Source organism: Seriola lalandi, unplaced genomic scaffold (genome assembly GCF_002814215.2).
Source record: "Seriola lalandi dorsalis isolate HSWRI2012SDOR001 ecotype SW California unplaced genomic scaffold, Sedor1 jcf7180002054343, whole genome shotgun sequence".
Classification (NCBI taxonomy): domain Eukaryota; kingdom Metazoa; phylum Chordata; class Actinopteri; order Carangiformes; family Carangidae; genus Seriola; species Seriola lalandi.
In genome coordinates this window covers 89,966-101,379 of record NW_019524896.1, presented here as the reverse complement: position 1 = coordinate 101,379, position 11,414 = coordinate 89,966, and the positions used below count along the sequence as shown (strand labels likewise).

General features: G+C 41.6%; 1 protein-coding gene and 1 long non-coding RNA gene across 5 annotated transcripts in view; both read left to right on the top strand.

Moving 5' to 3' along the window:
• Positions 1-11,414, top strand: part of dbn1 (drebrin 1) — a 90,732-nt gene that overhangs the window by 1,024 nt on the left and 78,294 nt on the right. The gene's annotated exons all lie outside the window — the stretch shown is intronic.
• LOC147819046 (uncharacterized) lies at positions 4,131-7,744 on the top strand. Its single transcript, XR_015437331.1, has 2 exons — positions 4,131-5,153; positions 6,631-7,744. It is a non-coding gene; the product is annotated as an uncharacterized LOC147819046 (long non-coding RNA).

Here is an 11,414-nt window from a genome sequence, read left to right as displayed (position 1 = left end):
GGGGAGGGGGGGCGTCCATCATCACTCATTGTGGCCTTGCCCACATGGAAATGGTGAAATATTTCATGTTAAAGTGAAATGAAACAAGGTTTTAAAATGGCCAACACGTCCTCCAAACGTGGAAACCCATTTATTTTTCAGTGGAAATTTTTAACTTCTTGTTTTTGATAAATGCTTTCGTTGCAACTGATGATTTAATTGTGCGCACATTCGTACAAAAACACAGCGGGTACTTTTTAGTTTTTCCAAGAAACAGTTGAATCGAGGGCGACTGGACGTGGTTGTAGATACTTGAAGACCTTTTCTCTCTGAGGGTCTTCATCCCCAAAACGCTCAGCAAGACGTCTGAATGTCCTCAGTCATCTAGGTCATTGGTTTGTGTTTGAAGTCAACCGTAATATTGTTTGATAAATTACCAAATTATGGACTTAATCAGTTTATCACTGGCTGCACATGAATGCTGCGTCGCTGCCAACCAGGAATTCCCGGACGCTGGACTTTCCCACCAGCATGTGAACGCGTCACAGGAATGTTATTGGTGAATTAAAGTGATGTCAGAGAAAAGGAAAGAGTAATCATGCGAATTTTATAGGACTGTTAAGTTGGTTTGGTGTTGCTGCCAGCGTCTCTTCTTGTTTGTGCGTGACAGACATTTAAAAGGGGAAAGAATTTATTATTGATTCAGTTTAAAAAGCTGTTGCAGTTTTAAGAGTTAATGAAGCGGGTAAGAGCTTTTAGAAGAGGTCATGTTTGAGTTTCAAGTTAAAGTGTAACCTGTTGTCCTGGATCGAGACGAGTCAGCAGTCACTACTGTAGCAGAGAGCGTTTGGTCAACGCGTTTCCGCCTTAAAAATCCTCTTATTTAACCAAAAAGCAAATATCTAAAAATAAATATTTGTTTAAAGTGCTGTGATTAGTCAGCTGACTGATGAGTGTGACCTCCAGTTTCGACGTCACCGGAGGTTGTGCAGTGATTCGGCTCAGATTACAGATCCTGTTTTAAGCTGTTTGCAGCCAAACACTCAGTCACCATCTTAAGTATGAAACGTGAACCTGTGCCATCTGTTGCTGGTCATTAGTCTAAATGAGGTCAGAACAGGTCTGGTGTTGTGTTTATTGATGGTTTTTATTCCTCTCCTGGTTCGGACCAATCAGAGCTTTGTAGGCGGGATTAAGACTCACTATTGAGAAACAGAAATATGGCCTCGAGAATTAAGTTAATGAAGTTGAAATTAATTTCAATTTCAACAAGTGATGCATTTTTTAAAGTTATTTTTTAATTAAAAATGTCCAAAGTTGAACGATACCAGCTGCTCAGATGTGAATATTTAAAGTTTTCTTTGTCTCCTTCGATAATGAATTCAATATATTTGTGTTTGGGAGCTTTGCACTGATAGAACAACAATTTGAATAAGACAACTTAGACTCTTAGAAACTTCACTCTTTTAAATATAAAAGGATCAATCATGAATATAATATAATCAAGAAGATTAATCGTTAATGAAAATAACTGTTAGTTTCAGCCCTAAACAAAAAAAAAATGTTTATCAGTCTAGTGCTGATGCTGATGGAAAAATAGGACAAATATTCAAAAATAAAAAATAGTTTGTGGGTCTGTGTGTAATACCAGTTTCCAATTATAACATAGTGTAGGTAATGATACAAAAAATAACTTTTTCATTGAGGAATATAAACATTTCTCTCTACAGAGAGCTATTTTGTATTTAATAGAATAATCGCTGACTGACTGAGTGATGAAGTTACACCATTGGTTAGCTGAGTGTTATTTGGCGTGAACAAGCAGGCAGAATGCAAATACACCACGGTCCGGACATGTACAAGGTTCTGACCTGGTCTCATTGAGTCGATTACAGTCTAATAATGTCTATCACATGTAAAAATATGAGAGTTTGTCGGAGACAGAATGATAAAGTCCTGATTTCCATCACTGTTGCCGGGCGTGTTTGTGTCCTAACACTCTGACACTGAGTTCTCCAGGGATATACTGTATATATAAATAAAAAGAAAACATCACTGTTGCTTGTTAAGTTGTTGATCTCTGCAGGAAATGATGCTTTTTCCACTCGCACGTCTCTGCGGACTTCTCCAAACTGTAAAAGTGTGAATAGCGGCCTGGCATCATCATATCCCTGTTTGTCGCCCTGTTCGTGTGAGTGAGAACTGTCAGCAATCAAGCTAAAGGTTAATGTGTCCTTTCGTGGTGTTGGGTTGTTCTGCCGAATGACCTGGTGGAGCGGAGAGATGATGCAGGGGGCCTCAGGCCTGCCCCCGTTTTTCACACTTGATGAGATTTGAACAAAGGCCGAGACTTCCCAAACACCGCTGACCCCAAACAACACGGGACACCTCCCCAAACACCCCCCACCCCGCTCTGTGCTAATCTGTCCATCTACTGTACCCACGTTTCTCTGGGAGCCGATGACTCTGTTGTTTTAGTGATAAAAATATTTTTAAAAATTTTAATCTGCGTCACACACAGATCGACGTCAGAGACATGAGGAACCTCGGGATCAAATCGTCCATGTCATGATTTGATTAGTGACTCAGACAGGTCTGGTGTTTTCTTCTCCTGGTTCGGACCAATCAGAGCTTTGTAGGCGGGATTAAGCATCACTACAGAGAAACAGAAATATGGCCACAAGAATGAATGAAGGGAATCAGACGGACAACAATTTTAACAACTGATGCAGTTTTTAAAGTTATTTTTTAAGCTGCTCAGATGTGAATATTTGAGGTTTTCTTTGTCTCCTTTGATAATAAATTCAACATTTTTGTTTTTTGGGACTTTTGCACTGAACAATCAAAAGGATCAATCATGAAACAAACTGCATTAAAGCTGAAACAGTTAATAAATTCAACTATTAATTGGCAGCCATATTGATGATTAGCAGATCAATCGTTTAGGTCATTTTTAAGCAAAAAATACAAAACAGTTTGTGGTTCTTAAACGGGAAGAATTGCTGCCATTTTTTACTGCAGTAAACTGAATATTTTTATGAACCATTTACAGACTAAACGATCAATCAGTTATATCGGATGTCATCAGGTTCTCCAGTGTAAATTGTAAATTGTCTCCTGTAATTTGGGGGAACCCACTGATAAAAGTGATAATAATTACCTGCTGAATTAATTAACTTCATGCTCTTCTTACTTTCTGCTTCTTCTTCATTTCCTGCCTCGTCGTCGGTGCAGCAGCAGTGGACTCGGTCAGGAAGGTGTTTCCTCATGAAACACAAAGCTGCAGAGCTTCATTCATTAATTACACGACATCCTCACATAATACACGTCCCCTGTGAACAGGCCTTATCTCTGCCTCGCTCACTCACACGTCCACAGCGGTGCGATCCTGTCACCGTGCAGCTTGTTACTCAGACTTTGAGCCTCTCTGCAGCGAGCACGGACACGGCCGCCGCGACCGGCTCTGCCCTCGGCGCGCCGGTTATCTGTGCGTGGTTGGACGGCCAGAGCTGAAGGGATATCAAGCGGCAAGAATCCAGATGACGGATGTGTCCTCTTGTATTTTAAACCAGAGTGGAGGGTGAAGCTGCGTCTGCTGATAACGGGGAGAAGGATCCTGACGAGGACGATGACGGGGTTTCCCTCCGGCTGAATCATGAGTCTTTGAATCTCTCAGACAAGAGAGGACGAGGTGTCGTTACTCACCGTTTGATGGAGGAATGCCGCTTGAATTGTTTTCAATCAAGCGTGAAAACGAGACGAGCCCACAGGTCGTCTGTGCGGCAGGTCGTTATGACCCATAGTTACGTTTTGTTGCTAGGTGACATCTAGTGGTCGTAGTGATTATGACGGGAGCAAGAGGGAAAAGTGTTGTCAAAGTGTTGTTATTATTTGTAACCATGACAACCGAGATCGTCTCATGTTGAAGAAGTACTTAAATTAACAACAATCACGATCTTTTCCTGAACCTCACCAAGCCATGACTGTTATTACAGTCAGGTAGGTACGCCACTATGTTTATTATTGTAACCGTGACAACCAAGATCCAGTACACCTGCCGCTGTCAGGAGGCACTCCTGTTGGTCGTTGTTGTATCCCTCCGCCACTCAGACTAGTTTCAGGTCACATCCCTGTTTATCCAGAGTCATGTAAAATATTAATCATTTGTGTGTCATAATTGCTGTGTGAAAAGGTGTTTTGTGATGTCACACTGACCTTTGACCTTTGACCACCAAAGTCTAACCAGCTCATCCTTCATTGTAAATGGGCATTTGTGCTAAATTTGAAGGGACTCCCGTGAGGAGGTCTAGAGATATCGCATTCACATCGCTAAAATCATGTTTTGTTACGTCACCATGGTCTTGACCTTTGACCTTTAGCCACCAAAATCTAATCGGTTCATCCTTGAGTCCTGGTGAACGCTTGCGCCAAATTTAAAGAAGCTCCTTCAAGGTGTTACTGAGATGGGAGGATGGGATGTACGGACGGACGAGCTGAAAACAACATGGCTCCGTCTCTGACTGACGCCTGCTCGTTCAGGTCGAGGACCTGTAGGTGAAAACCTGAGGCTAGAAACCGGTGAAGCACACCTGGGTGCACACTCAGGTTTCTCACAAAAAAAAAAAACCTAGAAAAAGATGATGTGCAGGACGAGGCTGAAGCCAAACAGTGACATCATGTTTAAAATCTGCTCCAGCTTTTACACTGAAAAGCCTGAGTCATGCAGGTAGGAGTGATGGACACCTGTTCTTTGATGTTAAATTTACACCCAATCTGCCGTATTCAAATGTTAGTATGAAGCCGGGACCGACTTCACAGCCTCTCGTCGTTGTTTCATCTGTTGCCCGAAGCGGAAAAGAGAAAGAACGTCGGCTCCTGAGCCACAAATGTCAGAAGTAAAGGTGACGCTGTGAAAAGGCCACAGAGCGAATCGGCGTGATCCGATATCAAACAATCCGCAGACGTTCAGGAATGCAGAGCGCTCCGCGGCGGCTGATTTGGCCGGAGGCTGCTGTCATATGACCCCTTGACCCCCCCTCCAGCTGTTTGAGGAAGCCATTACCTGACGAGTCACCTCTGCCAGGTTGACAACAGAAGAAAAATGGTGGTAAGAGGAGCCGAGCAGGAGGGTCGGCGAACCCGGAGTCGTGTTTCATTAATCGTCCTCGGACAAAGTAACCTTCACATCTGAGACTTTTTTTAATGAATGTTTTTGAACTTACTGTTTCCTCCTGCTCACGTCTCTACCTGGCTTCTCATTAGCTTGTTAGCTTGTTTATTTAGCTGTGTGTGTGTATGTGTGTATGTGTGTATGTGTGTATGTGTGTATGTGTGTGTGTGTGTGTGTGTGTGTGTGTGTGTGTGTGTGTGTGCACTCAAGGTCAGTCACCCAGTGAAGAGCTGTTTGAGGTCAACGGCAAAAAAAACAAAAACAAAACAAAAACAAAGCTCAGCTGCTGGATGTGCACTTTGTCATTCTGGGCTCATGGTGTAAAATGAAAGGTTTTCATGGAGGATGAAAATGATCTGTTGTCGTCTCACACACTGAAGCTGCTCATATCAGAACAACTCGTTTATCAGAGTTAACGTTCATCTCTCCTTTCCTTATTGTCCCTGAACGCCTCACATGCAGGCAGTGAGTAGAGGCTGGTTACAGCACACATCACAGGCCCCACTTAGAGGGGGGGGGGGGTTGGGGTGACAGCAGTGTGCTGTACAGCGTCTTTATGGGAGGTTTATAGTTGTCATTGCAAAATGTGACAATATGAGGGGTGATCAGGGGCCCCCTTTTCCCCTTGGGGGGCCCCGAGTATTTGCCTGACGGTCACCTCTGGTTACGTTCAGATATCAGCGCTGGGGATTTGTTCAGGCTGCCAGTGTTTCAGAAGCAGAAGTTAATGGTTCGCAGATGGTCTCTGACCTTTCCTTAACCGTCTCCAGGTAGTTTTACTTCCCTGAACTAAACCAGATCTCAACCACAGTGACAGCGGATCAGAAAAAATATTTTTTTTATGGCTTCAAAAAAGTCCCTTAAACAAAAAAAAACACACAAAAAAAGGGGAATTCTGACACGTAAAGGTCAGTTCTTCAGGCGTGGAGAAAACAGTCTCTCCTGTGATGTCACCACACGTCCTCCAACCTGAACGACCACTCAGGGCGCTACTTCAGGAGCGTCTCCACAGGTTGGAGGACATCCGTTGTCGTGGTAACAAAATGTCTTACAGGTGACGTATTTGAAATAGCACATTTTATACAACCAACAGTCGTTGTTAGATTCATATTACTTCGATAAATGACAAAGAAAAGCATCAAACTGTCACTTGTTTGACTAAAATGAGTCATTGATTTCATTTTCCGTCGATCAGCTGATTGATTAATCGACTTTTTGTCAGCTGTGTTATAAAATAATGAGTGAATTTGACCTAAAAACCAATCACATGACATAGTTCAGTATTTGGGGATTTTCCAGGCAGCTTCATGTTTCTATGACAGATTCTCCTGCAGGTCAGGAAGCAAACAGGAAGTCTGCTCAGACTGATTGGACTTCACAGTTTTGACCTCTGACCTCTCGAATGTGTCCTCTCTGTCCCTCTCTCTTCTTCATCATCATCATCATCATCATCATCAGGCTCTGCTGTGTTTCCTCTGCAGGTCGTCTCATGCAAAGAGAAACTGAAAGTGTTACCAGTATTGAAAGCAGCAGCAGACTCTCAGATTGATGTAGAACAGGGTCAGTGGTACAACATGCAGAACAAGCTTTTACTGTCATCTATCTATTCTATCCGCTTCGCTCACGTGAGCTGGTTTGAGCTGGTTTTGTTTATTTATTATCCTGTATCTGTCTTTAATTCGGATTTAAGAATTGATAAAACTGTTTACCATCAAATAAATCAGCAATTATTTATTAATCTCCTTGCAATCCAAAGTATTTCATCTGGAAATGTGTGTTTTAGGGGAAAACCGAGCAAATTTTTTTAATTTCTGAAGCTGTAATTAGTCAAGTTTTTTGCTATTTCGGCATGAATATTATATATATATATATATATATATATATATATTCATAACTAAATAAGCAACAATCAAATCCTGTAATCAGCTTCATCACGTGGTCCGACACGTGATCAGATTAATTGACAGAAATCTGTCACATGAAATTTCCAGAACTGTTTGAATTTTTGGCAGAAAATCAGTCGAAGTCACAGTAAGACACCGACTGAGAAAATAGTTCAGGGCCTTAAATTAATTAATTAACTTCTTAATTATGTTATTAGATTTCAGTTAATAATTACTTTCCCGTTCCATATTATAAGTGTTTATATAACTTGTATTATTTAATGTTCTTTTAATATGATGTGAATATTGGCTCACAGTCCGTTCACAACAATCAATCGTCTTAAATCTTAAACATCTTTAATGACTTAAACAAAAACCTCACTGCACTAAATTTTATTGATTGACATGAAATAAAGTGAATTATCAGTGTAATTATCGCTCTTCTTCCTCCCCCTCCTCCTCTTCATATCTTCTCTTTTCTTAATCTCATTGTCCATTTTTCTCAAATCTATTTTCTCCTTTTATAGAGAGTGAGACACGATGACTGCTGCACTGGGATCAGCTTAAATAAACCATGTCACTGACATTACAAGCAGCCGACAGTGAGTGGAGCAGATCCTGGATCTGCAAATAAAAATACAGGCTAAAAAGAAAAGTGCATGAAACACAGAAGAGAGAGTCGCCTCTTCATCTCTTTTTAACGTCGCATGAAGATTTAAAACAAAAAAAGAAAGTTTGCAGTGAAATCAGTTCATTTTAATGGATTAGCTGTGAATCTTTTACACAGTCATTTATTGTCAAGACAAATGTAAAGTGGAGTAAATGCCACAAACATCAAGTTTCCTCTGACATGTAGATGCTTTGTGTTTCCTCCAATCTACAACTCCCACGTTATTACCTCCCATTAAATTTTGGTTTTGGATCCAGATCATTAACTATGAATTAGCATTTTTTCCTCTGAAGTCTGGTGTGTGTTGTTTGACATTGGCGGAGATCTGCTCCTCCAGCGTCTCTCCCTCCTCCGTCCTCCCGCCCGGTGACGCGCCTCAGCTTCATAATGGGGTCGTAACCTTCAGTAACTATCTCAGAGAAAAGGTGAGACGGCGGGTCGGGCGGGTCGGGCGGCGGCGTGTCAGACGGAGGTCAGTGATGTCACGGTGAGGAACGAGTCCAGACGCTGGAACACTAGCAAAATCAAAAGCAGACACGCCTCAGTCTTTACAAGGCTGAAGATTTATTCTCATGTTTTCCTCAGCAGACACTTGACATGTGCCGGGAGAAGTTTACAGCACTGACACTGAGGGGGGGGATAAAAACAAAACACACTTTATTGGAGTCGTTAGCGTCCACGTTGACAGCGGAGACCACACTCGGCTGTGAATGAAGATTAATGGCTCGTTGGTTAGGAAGGGTGCAGATAAACTGGGGACAGTTTTCACACTTTTTCACATTCAGAAGAAAATAAATCTTCACCTCCAACGTGTTGAGAGTTTCAGCAGAAATCACTTGAGTCCAAAACTGTCTGCATGGCTAGATACTAGTGTTAATTGGAATCGTTGTTATCATAATCGTTATACTTGTTATTGATATTAATTTGTAAGTTGGGTTGAACTGACCCTGTAAATGTGTTTCCCACCAGGGAAAAATAATTCAAAATCTAACATCTGTCTTTGATTTTAAAATAGATAAATGAATAAATCTCACTTACAGTGCTCGATTTTCCTGGAGCTTTCAAACGCATCTCGGCAGAGAATAAAAACTCTGTCTGCTGATGAAGTCCGTTATAATAAACCTTATAATTGGACTGAGAGTTGAGCTTTTCTTTGTGCCACTCCACCACAGAGCTGGTCTGGACTTTTGCAGAGTCATTTTTCCTTTTAATTGAGTCTCTTTTCCTTAAACAAATGAAAAAGATCTGCTTGTACAAGGAGATTCTGTTTCATCTTCAGTGTCAGTATTTCAAGACGTGACAGAGTTAGATATTTATACTCTCTCTGGCATCAATAAAAAAAAATCAACCCTTAAGTCAAAATAATTCTCCAAATAATTAGATTTGTCCTGGAAAACTGAAGCATTTGCAGGGTCAATAAATCGTCAGTTAAATCAAATATTAAAAACTTTTAGGGCAAAAAAAAAGAACACTATGAAACTTTCTTCTTTTTCAGTAAGTCCAGGGTTTTAGTTCAACCTTGGCTAAACGTAATTATTAACGACCATTATTTGCTCATTAAAGATTCTCTTGCTGTGTGGAGAACAAACAGGCCTGTGGCACATTTGAGCTGGTGTGTGTGTGTGTGTGTGTGTGTGTGTGTGTGTGTGTGTGTGTGTGTGTGTGTGTGTGTGTGTGTGAGATCCTGGACCTGCAGGTTCATTAACGGTCCTACTGCTGCTGAGGGTGTTTTGACCTCAGATGCATGCTATAGCTGAGATGATGGATTCAATGCACCGTGTCAGAATGATTTGCCTCAGGCAGTCCCCCCCCCCGCCCCCCGCCCCAAAGGGCAACAAATAATGGAGGTTTTCTGTTTTTATTGTACAATATGGAGCTCTGTGCAGACACCAGCAGGGAGGTTGTTCAGCTGGAGACTGATGTAGCAGACATTAATTTACATCCAGAGCTTGTTCGTTTTTCATTTTTGAAAGTATCCTGGGTTTCTAAATAACGAGGGAGGGTCTCTGCTCAGATTAAAGTCGGCTCTGATGCCAGCGGTGGATGCATTTGGATATTTTCAAAGGGCGGTGCCTCCAACCAGATCTAGATAAGATGTATTGAGTTGTATTGTCCTCTGTCCTGATAAAGCTGAAGGTCAGTTTCGGTGTTTTTCTTCCCCCTGGTACATATCCGCTGGTCTGCTCTCCACACTGACTCCAAACTGTTTCGTGTTGTTTTCATTCGATTACGTGCGTGTAGCGATTCTTTTTATACAAGCCCTGTCTTCATTTCAAACCAAGCTCCCGAGAATGATGCTCATATTCGACTACTTTGCATAAACAAATACATTTTCTAGGAAAAACTGAGGTTGAAATTTGTATTTTAAAGGTGTTATATGTACGTTTCTTTTGCTATCACTTCATAGCTAATGTTAGCATTAACTCGCTGCGAGTTCAGCATCAAACTTTCCTGTCTTCAGTGATGGACACTTTTAACTCTTGTTCTTCTGTCACTTAAACACTCAGAGAAACCAAATCCTGCAAGGTTTGGATGGTGGGTCCAGGTGGGCGGGGCTTGGTGACTGCTTTGTTGTGACATCACAAAGTTCCAGAAGTCCTGACGGCTGGTTTTAAGGCTCAGTTTCTGAATACAGGCTGTGTGCATTTCTCTGTGGACTGAGGCTTTGATACTTTCACAGTATTAATATAGAAGCTAGACCTGATCTATAATCACACTACACATGGACAGAGACCTTTACACTGGAGGAGCTTTAAGAAAAAAAAGAGATCAGCTGCTTATTAGCAAATGTTAGCATGCTAACATGCTAACCTCTGATGGAGAGCATGGTAAACATTCTAACTGCTAAACATCAGCATCTCAACATTGGCATTGCGAGCATGTTAGCACGCTGACATTAGCATGTAGCTCAACACAGGCATCAAATTAATACAGAGGAAGCTGTCAGAAATCCTGTGGGGGGGGGTACACACATGATTTCAAAAATATTTCAGCACAGGAACCGACGGAGGAGTACGCCTCTCAACCAGGGAAATCTGTAACAGCCCGTTGAGCCAAAAGCCACAGTTTTGTTAAATGAACAGCGCTAAGCCCACTTCATAAAACTGTTGAGTCAGTGAAGTGAAATGAAGCCGAGTGTCAGGCTGTCATTTCCCTGCTGCAGTCAAAGGTTTCGAGTTCAACAAGAGAGCGCTGTGGTGAAAGAGGGAGCTTGCAGCTGTAACCTCGCAGATTCTTTTTCAGCTTTTTTTTTTTTCCTTTTTTTTGAATCACTTGCTCTGTGCCCTCGCAATTTCATAGCAGGAGGGAGAGAAGAAGAAGAAGAAGAAGGAGAAGGAGATTAAATTGACCAGAAAAGAGAAGGCAGTCAGCTCTTTTAAGCTTCGCTTCCACACAGAGAACACATTTAAATTCAGAGCAATGTTACAGGACTTTTTCTCTGCAGTAAGAATCAGAAATAAAGTTAAAGTGAGTCTTTATTACATTCTGCAGAGATATAAAGCTCCTCAAAGTGGCTCATTCAGCCCAGTTTTAAACCAGGCTTCCAATGAATGAAGGGGGAGGTGCTTGTAAACACTCAGTCAAACTGTCCCTCAGGTCTCAGGTTATTTGTTGTCTTGGGTTCCTGAAGGAAACTTAAATAAACGCTTTAATATACATGTGGTTAAATGTCAGTCTCTGCTGGTTGTCAGTGGGTTAAAGTAGTTTCTGA